This window comes from Mus musculus, chromosome 12, assembly GCF_000001635.26.
Source record: "Mus musculus strain C57BL/6J chromosome 12, GRCm38.p6 C57BL/6J".
Lineage (NCBI taxonomy): Eukaryota > Metazoa > Chordata > Mammalia > Rodentia > Muridae > Mus > Mus musculus.
The window spans coordinates 8550665-8566221 of record NC_000078.6 but is presented as its reverse complement, the minus strand read 5'-3'; the positions used below and the strand labels follow the sequence as shown (position 1 = coordinate 8566221).

The 15557-nt window shown below is 43.0% G+C and overlaps 1 protein-coding gene and 1 long non-coding RNA gene across 4 annotated transcripts in view; one reads left to right on the top strand and one right to left on the bottom strand.

Annotated features, from left to right (window-relative positions):
• The window catches only part of 5033421B08Rik, a 76905-nt gene that overhangs the window by 21846 nt on the left and 39502 nt on the right, over positions 1–15557 (bottom strand). The gene's annotated exons all lie outside the window — the stretch shown is intronic.
• The window catches only part of Slc7a15 (solute carrier family 7 (cationic amino acid transporter, y+ system), member 15), a 70586-nt gene that overhangs the window by 32845 nt on the left and 22184 nt on the right, over positions 1–15557 (top strand). Inside the window, exon 2 of the mRNA NM_177802.3 lies at positions 14205–14319. The gene's annotated coding sequence lies outside the window, so the exon portion shown is untranslated. The remainder of the gene's footprint in view (positions 1–14204; positions 14320–15557) is intronic.

Below are 15557 nucleotides of genomic sequence, written 5' to 3'. Positions count from 1 at the left end.
GATGATTAAGCTAGGCTCCAGTCTACAAGTACAGCAAAGTACCATTAGGAATCAACTAAATCCTTCCTTCCGTCCTTCCTTTCCTCCTCCTTTCCTAAGCCTTTTATCATGAAGGGGTATTGTATTTTGTCGAAGGTTTTTCAGCATCTAATCAGATGGCCATGTGTTTTGTTTTGTTTTCCTTCAGTTTGTTTATATGGTGGATTACACTGACAGATTTTCTATGTTGAACCATCCCAGCATCTCTGCGATGAAGCCTACTTGATCATGGTAGATGATCATTTAGGTGTGTTCTTGGATTTAGTTTGTGAGTATTTTATTGAGTATTTTAGCATCTATGTTCATGAGGGAAATTGGTTGTAATTTTCTTTCTTTGTGGAGTGTTTGTGTGGAACATGTTATCAGGTGACTGTTTTCATAAAATGAATTTGGCAATATTCCTTCTGTTTCTATTTTTGTGGAATTATTTGTGGAGTATTGACATCAGATCTTTGAAAGTCTGGTAGAATTTTGTGCTAAAACAACTGGCCCTGAACTGACTGATTTTATTTTCTTATGTGTTATAGGTCTATTTACATTTTTAAATTTGATCTTGATTTAACTTTGGTAAGTGGCATCTCAAGAAAATTACAGGCTGGTGAGATGACTCAGCAGGTAAGAGCACTGACTGTTCTTCCAAAGGTCATGAGTTCAAATCCCAGCAACCATATGGTGGCTCACAACCATCCGTAATGAGATCTGATGCCCTTTTCTGGAGTGTCTGAGGACAGCTACAGTGTACTTACATATAAGAAAGAAGGAAAGAAAGAAAGAAAGAAAGAAAGAAAGAAAGAAAGAAAGAAAGAAAGAAAGAAAGAAAGAAAGGAAGGAAGGAAGGAAGGAAGGAAGGAAGAAAGAAAGAAAGAAAGAAAGAAAGAAAGAAAGAAAGGAAGAAAGAAAGGAAGAAAGAAAGGAAGAAAGAAAGAAAATTACCTATTCTTTTAAATATTCCAGTTTTGTGGAGTACAGGTTTTTTAAGTATGACTAAATGATTCTTTGGATTTCCTTGGTATCTGTCATTTTTTGTTTTTTTTTTTAATTTAGATATTTTTTCTCTGCCTTTTAGTTAATTTGGATAAAGGTTTATCTATCTTATTGGGTTTCTCAAAGAACCAACTCTTTGCTTCATTGATTCTCTGTCTTGTCTTTGTTTTTATTTTATTGATTTCAGACCTCAGTTTGATTATTTCCTGATTCTGCTGGAGTTGTAGGACAGGATATGGAGACAAGGTGGGGGTGCTGTTGGGAAAAGCTGGGCAGGCTCTAAGGAAGTGTTGCACATCTGTGGGCTGGTGGGTCTTACCTAGGGTTCTGTGTAAGATGGTGTAGCAGGGGGCCTCTGCTGGAGCTTTGGCCTGGGATATGGAGACAAGGAGAGGACAGAAGCTACATTTTAAGTTAAACTAATAATGACTGCCCCACTTCAGTTGTTGTTGTTATTATTATTATTACTTTTGCTCAAGTGTATAGAAATAGTTGGACTATTCTCTCTTTCCATGTGTATTAAGCTTTGCTCAGTGAGGTTCCACACTCAAGTTAGAGAGAGAAAAATAACTGGTGGCTACATTTAGGCTATGTAAATGGGCACTTGACATTTAGAATGGGATGATCTGAAATAGACATCGATTGGTATTCATCTTTGTTGTATGTACTTTTATGCTAAGGCCTTTACTCTGGGAAAGTGGCTGTGTTATCAGCCCCCTCTCAGCTTGCCTTGAATCCATAGCTAAAAGACACATACACAGTTTGCTCCTTTTCAACTTGTTTTAGGACACGATTGCTGGGTGTTACTATCTCCCACCTAGAAAAGCGTGTGCTTAATAATATTTTTATCTTCTCTGTTCCTACCTGCCCTAAACTTCAGTGGCTAGTCCCACCAAGCCCCACCTCCTCCTGAGACCTCACATGACTGTTGGCTTCTTCTTCCCCCAAAGCTTGGCAGAAACTCCTCCTCTCCTCCCTTGCATTTCCTTGCCTCCTCCTGGGACCTGGAAGTCCCACCTGCCCCTTCCACCCAACAATTGACCCATGGCTTTCTTTACTGACAGATCAAGAACCAACTGGGGAACAGGACAGCATCAGAACCACCTCCTACAGATCTTGACCAAGAAATTATTCTATCGTTTGTTTGATTTTCCCAATATAAAATTAGGAGTTTTATTTTGAGAAAGAAAAAAGAAAAGAAAGCAAAATAGAAACAGTTTTAACCTAGCTCTCATTTTCTCTTGACTGGAAAAGACAAAATGGCCACAATCAGTTAAGGAAATGACCATTGTTTTCATGCCTTGAATTTTGTGAAAGATTTTTAGTTTTAGTTTTTTTCAAACCTTATTTTTAATGATGGTTCTTAAATGCTTTAACTTCCTTTTTAGCCCACCACCCACCAGAAGTTGTGGGAAAGAAAGGATGGGGCAGGGAGTAGATCTGTTTTGAAAGGCTACCTGGAGCAACTCCCATCTGTATTATCTGGAAATCAGCAGTTCAGTTTCCAGATTTGCAGGGGCAGCTCGATCAACTTGAAAACACAGATACATCAATAGTCCAGTTCAGTAGAGTCAGCATAGCAAACAGGAATCAGCAGTGGTGGCACTATCTGTCAGAGACAACCAGGCCTCTGCCTTGGCTCGAGTGAGCAGGAAGTACCAGGAGGGACAGCAAGAGAAGTCCTTGGCTGTGCCTCTCTCAGGGAAGTGAAGATCAATGAACAGGCATTGCACAGCTAGCTGTACCAGCAAGCCAATCTCTGTCTCTGTCACTCCGTTGAGTCCTATTTATACCCTCCAAACATCACGTGTCCTCCATGTGCCTTGCCTCAGCACATGCGTCCAATCAGCCTGAGTTTGCAGAGTCCCGACAAACTACACAATGTAAGGCGGACCGATACATTCGTGTGGTTAGGAAAGAATCCTTCATCAAGTGTCCTTTCTCGTGCTTACCTTAGCAGAACATCTCTCTCCTGTGTCTGCTTCAGTGCAATGTTCCTTTACAAGTCTGCCTTAGTCTTTCTCCAGTGTTCACTTCAGGAAAACACTCCTTCACATGTGCGCCCCAGTCAAACATCATCTAACGCAACTGACTCTACAAAGAACTCTTAAATATCTGTTTTAGCTTTGCAACTAGACATCTTCAGCAGATAAAGGGCACAGTGGGCACTCAGGGGTCCCTGCTTACTGCAACCCAGTTGTGTTGAGTATTTAACTGTGTGGTACATGAATTGACTTTGAGAAAAGCAAAAAGCTTCACTGTCTTCCTGGTGTTTTTGGGAGGGTAAGCTAATTTCACATGTGCCAATGCTCTTAGAGATCTGAGTTTCAGAGCCAGCACGTACCAACCCCGAAGGAATCCAACACACAACAAATACCCAGTTATGTGGGGTTCTCAGTATGGTTTTCATGTGGCTTCAGATTGCACTTCCTGCAATAGTAATAAAGGCAACAATATCTATAGCAATAACTTGTAATAAAATTAACATCTACTAAGGTTTTTTTTTTTTTTTTTTGTATGTGGCTACCATGGGAAACACTTTATATGGATAGTTTTATTAAATCATATAAAATCCCAGAAGTAGTGGCTATATTAAGTCTTATTTTATGACAAGGAAATTAAGTAATCTCCCCAAGTTCACAGAGCTATAGAATGCCAGAGATAGGATTTCAGGACAGTCAGTCTGTCTCCATCCGTATCCAACCTACCCTTTTGTTCTAGTGACTAATGGATTTACAGTGCCAGTCGGGATATGTTCAATGGGGATGCATTTAGTTAACACATAGGAGGATGGGGGTAGCGAGATTGAATAAAGGCTGAGTCAATGGCTTTGACTTCATTGACTCCGTACTCCACTGGGCTAAATGAGCTCAGCCGACTCGGTGTCTCAGCGCACTCAGGAATGATGAAAGCCTTGCCCCCGAGTTAAAGGCTGTTGGCCTGGGAAAGAAGAGGCATTAGGAGGCCCTTCTGTTGGTTGTGGGATGGAGTAGATTCACAGAATAAAGGCCAAGAACATGCGAATGACAACCTGTGCCCGTTAAGCTCACTGACAGCCAGAGTAGAACTTGTTCATTTACGGGCACCACTGAGAAACCCTTATTATTCAACCTGTGTCTCCAGGGAAAATGTTTTCACCATTTAAAACAAAAAGCAGTTTGTCTCCACATCAATTTAAATCTTGTTGAAATGATGACGGAATCTTCACAGACCTTTTCCTCCATTGTCATCAGCCTTTGGGAAAGCTGGATGTTGTTCCGCAATCCCAAAGTGTGTTTTGAATTTGATGCGCAACCCTGAGTCCATTGACCGTGGATCAATTTGAACTTTTTTTCCAGCGCTGCCTCATCTTACTTTTTCTAAGAGATACAGACAAAAGGAAAAGAAATAATCGGCCTCAAAGGCCCCCGGAATGAGCCCCCCCCCCCAGCTGGCTTTCTCTGTAGTTGTTGTCATCCCCGAGAAATGCACGTATCTGTTGCAAACAGCGGGAGCTGTGGCATGCTCGCTGAGGATGGGTCCAGCCTCCCGCAGGACTGTGTGAATGGAATTCAGTATACACTGCAGCTTACAAATATTGTCCATTGTCATTTGTCCACGACACTTGATAGATCAGTTTAGTCCAGAGCTCACTGATACGGAAGAGAAATTGACTTGTCCCATTGTGCAAACACAGAAAGGCCCAACCCCAAACCCTTGCCTCTGACCCCGAGCCCCATGCTCTATGAGCTGTGGGGTTGAGACAAGAAACTGCTAGAGCCAACAATGGCCCTGACAACCATACGTTATTGATTCAGACTGATTGGAAATTAAAGCACCAACCCAGGAGGAAATCCTGTACAGAGCTCGGAGTGTGCTCGGATGCTCTGTGCTGACCATCTCACTGAGTCATTATTCGCTGAAGAGAAGCAGACAAACTACCAAATGCTTTTTGTCCTCTTTCCTTAGTGAAGGTTGGCGTTGACTAAGGTGCCATGAGAAGATGACTGTTTCATCTCTACCTTCCAATTCATATGACTTTGGGGAAGCCTTGTAACCTCTGGGAGTCTCCTTTTAATTAGTTTGTGAGAAATGAGCTGTTCTATTGCTCACTTTCTAAATCATCCAAGACAGCTCTGGACTGTGATACGGACATCCATCCATGGGTTTGGGGCTGAGGTGAGATGCTGAGGAAAGCAGGCACTCACTTCTTCCCATGCTGGGCTCATCCTTCCTTAAGAATTGGGTAGCTCTTTGCATCCAACAGACAACAGTGTAGCACAGATCTGTCCTGTCTTGTTCTAGGTATCTTCCTTCTCCAAATATTATCAGGGACTTTCCCAATAGCCAAACAGACCTTGGGAAGTTGTGTTCAGAAGGTAGCTTGTACTCCCTCTGCTGGCTGGCTGGCTGGCTGGCTTGTATTTTTACTCCTTAAAGGTTGTTTATGTTCAGTAAAGGAAGTTTATTATGGGTGTTTTTAGGTTTTTGTGAGTACAACTTAGACAAAGCTTTTGATTCTGTGTTTTCTGTGTCTGTAAGACTTACCCTTTTCTTTAGCGAAAACAAATATAGTTGGGGTCCGTATATGTTTTATCGAGGTACTGTTAGTAAGGATTAGCATTGCTAGCCAACTCCAATTAGTGACGTGAGATAGGAATAAAAGGGCCATGAAGGATTAGCCGCTGCCATAAAACACAGAGGCTGCTCTAGGAACACGGGAGGAATCTGATTTTAATGGCAGCCTGAATCATCAAAGATTTGCTCAAATTTGTCAATTCGTAGTAATATCATGTAGCTATCATACTGGGAGACTCAAGCTCTACATTCTGCTTGTGTTCTTCACTGGGCATGCTATAGTGTTAGGTGATATAACATAGACAGAAGAAATGCTATCTCGAAGAGAGTTCTAGCCAATGAATGTAAAATGAGAGAATGGGAGTTCTAGCATTGTTTGCAGTTGCTAATTGACTAATAGTTCTCAGTGTGGGCATTGAAGCCCACCAGCCAGCCAGCTCTCCATGTGCTTCCTGGTGGGAGAACAGACCGCCACCTGTGCAGACGCCAGAGGTGTGGAATCAGAGATTGATAAATCCTTGGGTCCAGGTGCCAGTAGACAGGAGTGCCAAAGGGCCCAGCCAGGAAGAGAAAGGGGAAGTTGTCAGTGCTGCTTCTGTTGGCTGGGTTTTGAGCTCTGCTAGATAAATTCAATTTGGTCAAAACTCACATAGTCTTAAGAATTTCTTCTTGTATTTAATTTTGTATATTCATTTGATTTTCTGTTTCGTTTAATCTGGTTTACCCTCTTAGAGCTCATTATAGGTTTAGATTAGAACTGGATGATAATGTGAGAAACTATTTCAGATAAAGGTACTTAAGAAATGACTGGTTTTATGTTGTGTGCCTCCTTCACCTAGGCACTGGGCTAGTTTTCCTCACAGGATTTATTGAGCACCTACTATGTGCTGGGCAGTTCTTACACACTGCTCCTTAACTCCTCAAAGGACACATTGTTCCTGTAACCTCAAAATCGTTACCCTGACTTTTCAGTTGAGGACAACGAGGTCCTGAAAGGGACAACCATTTTCTCCAAGTCACTTAGTTCCTTGTGAAAACTGAGCTGAAGCCATACACTGAGCTCTTTTTCTCTTCCCACAGGACACTCATTCACTATCTGCCTGCACTATTGCAGTTTTCATTATGTAACCGAAGCATCATTTTCTACACTGAATTTGAAATGAAATGGACCACTGGACTTGAGTTTCAGTGTGAGTTATAAGATTCATTGCTTTGGGGTTAGCTGTCCTCACGCACAGCTATTTTGGCAAGCAGATGGAAGCGCATTTGAACATTAATAATTAAAGCATTGGGAACAGTGGTTCTCAACCTTCCTAATACGGAGACCCTGTAACACAGCTCCTCATGCCGTGGCGGCCCCCAGTCATACAATCATTCTGATAACTGTGATGGTGCTACTGTGATGGATGGTAAATATCTGATCTGCGGCCCTAAGGGATCACGACCCCCATGTTGACAATCACTGCTTTGGAGGCTAGGAAGGCTGAGCTGGTAAAGTGCTTGCTCTGAGCGCATGAAGAACTGGGTTCAAGTCCCAGCATCCGTGTGAAAACACACGCAGGGCTGCATACACTTGCAAGCCCAGGGCTTGTAGGACGAGACACAAGGAGCTCTAGGGTTCCCTGAAAAGGCCTAATGTCTAAGCAACAACACACTGGCTTTCCCTCCACATTCATGCATGCACATGTGCGTGTACTCCTGAACACACACATACACACACATCTTAACCATTCCAAAATCTCAACTATTTTTTAATTTTTTCAGGAGAAACTATCCCTTCATCCTTTAATATTTGGAAACAAGCCTTGACTGTGTTTTTTTTTTTTCCCCATGCAACTAATAATAGATTTTTAAGGTACTCACAATGATTCTGGGAAGTGTTTCTTAGGTACTAGACCTCCCACATGCTTAGAAAACAATCAAGTTAAACTTTCTCCCCTCCCCCTTACCCTCTCTTCTCCCCTCTCTTCTTCCAGTTCCCTCACATCCCCTCCCTCTCTCTTCCTCCCTCCCTCCCTCCCTCCCTCCCTCCCTCCCTCCCTCCCTCCCTCCATCTCTTCAAGAGGACCTAAGGAACTTGGGCAGCTCACAACTGCCTGTAACTCTTGCTAGTCCCAGGGAAACAGACATCCTTTTCTGGCTTCTGAGGGACACACACACACAAATAAAAATGTTTTTAAAATAGAAACATAGGGAAATAAAGCTATAAAGTGTTTCTGCCTAGGGGTCTTCCTAAGGTTCTTTTTCCTCTGGAATTAAAAAAAAATAACAGGTAGGATGAATCTTCAGTGCATCAAGTAGCAGCAGAGACAATTTCAGACATAGCAGACAGAAGCTAATAAAGAAAGGCTTTCATTAAGGATGAGAACACACACACACACACACACACACACACAGAGGCAGGCAGACAGAGACAGAGACAGAGACAGAGAGAGAGAGACAGCCCCTCTGCAGAGCAGACTTCCCAAGCCAAAACATGATTTATCTTTGGGTACTGGAGGTTTTAAGGGTCTTTGAGAGTTCTCCCTTCCCCAGTGTAGGGTTGGTCAGTTGGAAGAAAGACAGGGAGGCTGATGGGCTCCCAGCTTTGGGGTTAACATTCCTGATCTGGCCTTGAACTTGTTGGGCTAGTCCACTGGCCGGGAAGCATGTGTGGGCACCTACACTGCGGCTTGCCTGTGAAGGTCAGAGGGCAACTTTATGGAGTCTGTTCTCTCTACCATGTGGACTTTGGGAATCCAACTCAGGTGATCTGACTGTCTCTGCATCCATGTGCTGGGACTAATGCTCATGGACCACCATGCCCAGCCCTTAAGAGGATTTGTTTTGTTTTTAAGACATTTATTTACTTATTTACTTATCATATTTATATATCTCTGCGCATGTGTGTGTGCAGGTATGTATGCATGTGTGTACGTAGAGGCCAAAAAAGGTCAACTTCTCTTTTGCCTTTGAAGCAGGGTCTCTCCCTGAACCTGGGGTTCATGTCTTCTTGGCTAAACTGGAAGCTTGAAAGCTTCAGTGATTTCCTGTCTCAACTTTCCTTGATGCCTTGATTGTCACATAGGAAAGAGGATCTGAATGCCAGTCCTCAATGACTAAGTGGCAGATGTTCTACTCTATTCTCTCTCTCTCTCTCTCTCTCTCTCTCTCTCTCTCTCTCTCTCTCTCTCTCTCTCCACATCCCAAGTTCTATAATTATAGGTATTTGCCATGATGCCCAGTGACTCCTTATCTTTTTTTTTAAAAAAGAATTATTTATTTATTTTATGTATATAAGTACACTGTAACTGTCTTCAGACACAACAGAAGAGGGCATCTGATCATTTTACAGCTTTCGTTGTGAGCTACCATGTGGTTGGTGGGAATTGAACTCAGGACCTCTGGAAGAACACTCAGTGTTCCTAACCACTGAGCCATCTCTCCAGCACCCATCTTACCTCATTCTTAACTCTCACATTTATTATTATGGTTTGTAGTTTTCATTTATTATTTTTAAACATTATTAATTATTTTTAAAATTACTTATTATTGTATGAATGTGTGTGTAAATGTGTGTGTAAATGTATGAGTATGTGTGTCTATGTGTGAGTGAGAGTATGTATCTGTGTGTGTGTAATTGTGTGCATGTATGTGTCTGTGTTTGTGAGTGTGTGTGTCTGTGTATGTGAGAGTGTGTCTGTGTGTATGAGTGTGTGTGAGTATGTATATGTGTGAGTGTGTCTATGTGTGAGGGTGCATGTGAGTGTGTGTATTTGTGTGTCTCTGTGTGTGAATGTGTGTCTGTCTAAGTGAGTGTGTAAGTGTGTGTGTATATGTGTGAGTGTGTGTGTATGTGTGTGAGTGTGTGTGTATGTGTGTGAGTGTGTGTGTATGTGTGTGAGTGTATCTGTCTGTGTGTGTGAGAGAGAGTGTGTACATGAGGATGTGATGTGAGAGAGTGTGTGTGTTCATGTGTGTACCGCAGATGTGTGAGATGAGAAGACGACTTTGTGGCGTCAGTTCTCTTTTCTTTTTCACCCGGGTTCTAGGGGTGGAACTCGACTGCCAGGCCTGGGAAGCAAGCTCTTCACCTGTTGAGCCTCTGGCTCTGCCATGTATGAAACATGATGCAAAGCATCACATGGATGAGGTCACAACATTCTTTAGCCTAGAAAAAACATGAATGATCAGATCAAAGTCACTTGAGTTACTGACCCAGCACAGCCAGTCTGTGCAGACTCCCTGACACTGAAGGTTACTAAGGACTCCTGGAACAAGCTCTTCCTGCTTACTGCCATCCTCCAGGACCAATAAAGTAGATAACAGGTACACAACCAGTGCCTTGTACTGCTCTTAGTGTCCCCATGTCACTATAATGACTGGTTTCTCTAACATCTCTCATGTTCTTTGTTCCTGTTGTTCAATAACAGGGCTTTGTACATGCTAGGCTAGCACTCTGTCTGAGATACATTCCCACCCTGCCCCCTTCATTTAATCAATAAATCCCAGCTGTCTTGGGCTCTCTATATAAGAATGCTTATTTTGAGTATGTAGAGTTCACGTTTTCTTCCCAGGATCCCAACCTCATTTTGGCTCCAGTACAGTCTCTCTTCACATACTCAGAGTGGGCCTCAACTTGCGTTTTAGGGTGATATATTTTGTGACTATCATAAAGTGGATCTTCTTTTACATACTTCATCCTCTGTTTTCTCTGTGAGAAGAATTCAGATGAGATCAGCAGATCCCAGGGTAAAACAGAGTTTATCATAAAGCAGAGGAGGGTGTACACCCAGAGTGCACACAACCGCCTGAGAGACCACTGCGTGGACCAACGTTCTCTATGGGCATTTGTGTGTTTTCTAAGGGGCATCTAGAATGAGTGGCCTTTCCTGGAGAGCTTTGCTCTGTCCACATGATTGACTGCTGACTCTGACTGAGCTGCCAGGAGGGAGCAATGGTATGACTTTGATCTTTATCAATCAGAAAAATCTGCTAGGTGGTAATCTCATAAGATTTGTGACTCCTGGAGTCAGGGTTAGAAAGTTATCCATTAATAACCCTCTGAGAAGTCCAGGGTGTCATGTCTTCCTCCAGTGCCAGAGACATGACTCAGTCCCAGTCTTTTAAATCTAGTTATTAAACCCTGTTCCTCCTGTCCTTTGTTTTTTAGATTGCTGACTAGGAGGGAGGGGCCCAGCCCTGAGGGTTTCCAAAGGTAAGGTCAAACCAGTTGCCTGATAAGGGACTCCAAAGGGTCTTTCTTCACTTCCCTGGCGGCTCTCTTTAGCCTTGGCTGGGATATTGACAGGATAGTGATGAAACCCTGTGTTCTCTTCCCATTCCGAGCCCATTCAGAAGCCAGGCCTGAATCCCCTCAGGATCTCAGGTCTCCCAGGTATTTGTCTGAGACTGATTTAAAATTTTATTTACTCTATGTGTGTGTGTGTGTGTGTGTGTGTGTGTGTGTGTGTTTGTGTGTGCAGCAGGGGACAACTTTTTTTTTTTTTTCAAGACAGGGTTTCTCTGTATAGCCCTGGCTGTCCTGGAACTCACTTTGTAGACCAGGCTGGCCTCAAACTCAGAAATCTGCCTGCCTTTGCCTCCCGAGTGCTGGGATTAAAGGCGTGCACCACCACTGCCCGGCCTGAGACTGATTAAAGAGCTACTTTATGATCTTCTGTGAGGATTAGGCCCAGTCTAAGCATCTGTGTGTAGGATAAGTACTGCTTCTTACTGAGGCTCAGACAGGCTCAGGGTTGGTTTCCAGTAAAGTCCTGGGATTGAGTCAGTATAAGCACTTTATAAGTTACAATTGCTTGTTGTGGTGTGTGTGTGTGTGTGTGTGTGTGTGTGTGTGTGTGTGTGAGAGAGAGAGAGAGAGAGAGAGAGAGAGAGAGAGAGAGAGAGAGAGAGAGAGACTGGGGTGTGGTGCATGCCTTTAATCCTAGCACTTGGGAGGCAGAGGCAGGTGGATCTCTGTTAGTATGATCAATCTGATCTACACAGTAAATTCCAGATCACTGGGGCTATATAATAAAGGCCTGTCTGAAAGAAAGAGAGAAAGAAAGAAAGAAAGAAAGAAAGAAAGAAAGAAAGAAAGAAAGAAAAGGAAAGAAAGGAGGAAGAAAGGAAGGAATGAAGAAAGATTGATCTAGGTGGGTTGGGTGGCTTATGTTTACAATGTCAATACTTGGGAAACAGAGGCAGAAGGGTCACTGAAAAGCTGCAACCAGGATGACATACAAAGTCACAGACCAGCCACAGCTACCTAGAGAGACCCTGTCTAAAAACTAAACAAAACTCCCAAATACCCAAACCAAACCAAAAAATAAAATAAAATAAAAAAAGTGAAGTCCTTAGGGCTGAAGAGATGGCTCAGAGTTTTAAAGGACTTATTGCTCTTACCCAGGACCCAGGTTCAAATCCCAACACCCACATGGTGGCTCACAACCATCTGTAACTCCAGTTCCAGGGGATGTGACATTCTCTTCTCGCTTCCATGGGCATCATACATCATACATACATGCACTCAGGCAAAGACACTCATATATACAAATAAAGTAAATACACCTTTTTAAAAGAAAGAAAAAAGAAAAACTTTCTCTCCATGTCCTTCCAAACCAAGCAACCAAAACCATGAGAATACACAGCTGTATCAAGACTAAAAGGCTGATCAAGAGTCTCGGTGAAAGTATTGGGACTTCGGTCTGTGACATGCAGAGTTATATAGGTTCTCCCAGGAGAATTTTTTTTTTAGGGACCTTTCAGCTCATCTGGAAGATGCACATCAAGACCTGGAAACTGGATTTCCAAGACACGTAAAAGAATCTCTAAGGCGAGGAGACCTGGAGGAGCAAGCCTCACACGCTGCACTCTGAGCCACACACATGGACTAAGCTTGGGACCTCTTGAAGGAGTGTGACTGACAGGAACCACCTTAAGAGCCTTCCTTTTAGGGGTCATCATCTTCCCTGAAAACTCTAGCTGGCTCTACAGGCAACACCTATGTGCTCAAGGGGGAGAGGTCGCGTGAGGCTAGGAGTGGCCACCGCAGGGTTCCTTACGGTTTATTTTTTCAGATACTTTCAAAGTATATCACATAGAGTCGATTTCTTACTCAGAAATACTAGACATTTTGCTCATGCACCCATAGCTGTGGTCTTAGTCAATTAAAACATTCCCCTAAATGTTTCTCCCAAGTCTGCTTTGCCATAGAACAGAATCTGATGACACATTTCCTAAACCCTTAGGTACTTGGTCCCATGTAGACAACCCCATCTGCTCAAAACTTTTAGCCCCTACTTGGCCCTCATTGTCTGCTTTCTTTTGGAATCTAACATCCAGTGGTAATACTTAGACCATTTGAGTTGTTTTGGGGTTTTCTTTTGTTTTTGATTTTGGGATTTTTTTGTTGTTGTTGCTGTTGTTGTTGTTGTTATTTTCAAGACAGGGTTTTTGGCTGGAGAGATGGATCAGTGGTTAAGAGCACTGACCGTTCTTCCAAAGGTCATGAGTTCAAATCCCAGCAACTACATGGTGGCTCACAACCATTTGTAAAGAGATCTGACACCCTCTTCTGGTGTGTCTGAAGACAGCTACAGTGTACTTACATATAATAAATAAATAAATAAATAAATAAATAAATAAATAAATAAATCTTTTTTTCCTTAAAAAAAAAGTAGACAAGCTTTCAGCCATTAACTTATGGTTCTGACATGAACATACAGGCAAAGACACACACACACACACACACACACACACACACACAGAGAGAGAGAGAGAGAGAGAGACACTGTTTCTCTTTGCAGCCCCTGGCTGTCCTGGAACTCACTGTATAGACCTAGCTGGCCTTGAACTCACATAGATCCGCCTGCCTCCCAAGTGTTGGGAACTAAAGGTGTGCACCACCATCTCCCAGCTTTTACTTTCTTTTTAAAGTACTTTTTACATTTCTTTAGTGTTGGGAAGCATGTGTTAACATGTGCTGGGATCTGAACGCCGATCTTCATGACTGAGCAGCACCTAAGCTGTCACTCCAGCCCCCCTCCCCCCTTTCTCTCTCTTTCACCTTCTCTCCTGAGTCTAGCTCTCTCACAGCCCAGGCTGACCTGGAACTCAGTATGTAACTGAAGTTGACCATGAATTTCAGCTCTGTCTGCACAGCTTCTAAATGCAACACAAAGAAAGATCAACTCTTTAAATCAAAACAAAAAAAGTTTAGGATTATCTCTGAACTGAAGATCTTCTGAGGCTACAATTAGCTGCCAGGGGGATCCTTTAGGGACAAACTCATAGGTACTCACAGGAGTAGAAACTCCCACCTCTTTACATGACTGATCACGCCCTGTCAAAGTCTCCACCACCAAGCAAGAAAATTCTGTGAAACTTAGACGGAACCAGCCCAAACTCTGAGCCACTCTGACTCATTCTGCTCAGGTGACCTATGGTGGAAACATTGCACATTGCAACATGAACATTCCACGTATAAGCTTGTCTTTATTGTTGTTTTGAATATGTGGTCCATGAACTGGAACTGAGCATGCTCAGGGTATGCCCCCTCTACCCGAGAAGAAATGTCTTCAGTATATGAATATATATATTTCCCCAGTTAACGCCCCTTGTTTTGTTTGTTTTTGTTCCAGAGGACGATGCTTGGAGAATGGCCTCAGTGGTCTCTGTCTTCACTGCAAGTCATTAGCTTCTTTCCACTCTTTATTTTCCCCCAGAGCACGATAGCTTTGCATCTGTTAGGAGGAGGTGAGTGGAGGGAATTGCTTGCAACATTATACCTTTCCCCGCCTTGCCGACGTTGCTTCATAGATCAATGCTAGGATCAGTACTTTAGTCCCTGTGGCAAAGATTTGATTCCTGCACCTGGAGCCATGACATGTTGATAACCCAGATGGAATACTGTGGTTTTCCCTCTTTACCTTCCTTTTCAACAACAACAACAACAACAACAACGTAGTCCTATGAATAAAAAGATTGAGTATGGCTGTATATGCCTATAATCCAACACTCGGAAGCTAAGGCAGGGTTCACAGTCAGCTGGGACTATATTGCAAGGCACCACCTCAAAGCCAAAAACCAACATAGAAACAAATACACAGAAAGCAATCCTTTTAGCCTCCCACAGGCAACAGGAATCTTAGGGTTTTGCAAGAGGCCTTTCTCCGTATTAAACTTTAGCAGTCAGAATGTCTGTTAGTGGAGTACAAACCCAGGCTGTGAAAGGCCCTGGCTGGAATCTCTCTCTGTTCCTCCTCCAGCTTGCAGATGCCCACCCCACCCTCTCAACCCCCCAGCCCCGTAGCTAGAAACAGGATGAAAGCTTAGCATCTTTGCTTCCATTTTGCACGTATCCTCTGCTTTGAGTTGGTCTTTCCTGCCGGCATCTAGGATTCCAGTAACAATAGTGCAGACGTATAAGCAACATGAGACAAGGGCCCAACTACCCTGAAGGCAATAGCAATTTTCTTATTAACAATACCTCTAGCCAGGTGGTGGTGGAGCATGCCTTTAATCCCAGCACTTGGGAGGCAGAGGCAGGCAGATTTCTGAGTTCTAGGCTAGCCTGATCTACAAAGTGAGTTCCAGGACAGCCAGGGCTACACAGAGAAACCCTGTCTCCAAAACAAAACAAAACAAAACAAAACAAAACAAAACAAAACAAAACCTCTGCCAGATGAACCCTGAGATAATGATCAGCCAGAAGACAGCAGGGTGGTTACCCCATGGGTCTCATTCTTCCCCCTTCTGACCTTTCTCTGTACAATCTAGAATCTATGCAGTACTCTAGAAGACATTACCAAGGACGCTTGGTTCCCTTGTCCTCCCTTAGAATGATATGAATGCATTGCTTTTGTCTCTCAACATTGCTAGCTCTGGTTTCTTTTTTCTTTTCTTTTCTTTTTTCTGAGAGTATATGTATTTGCATACTTTATGGCTTGTGATCTGGGAGCTAAAATTAACATTTAATCTCAGCAGTAGGGAAG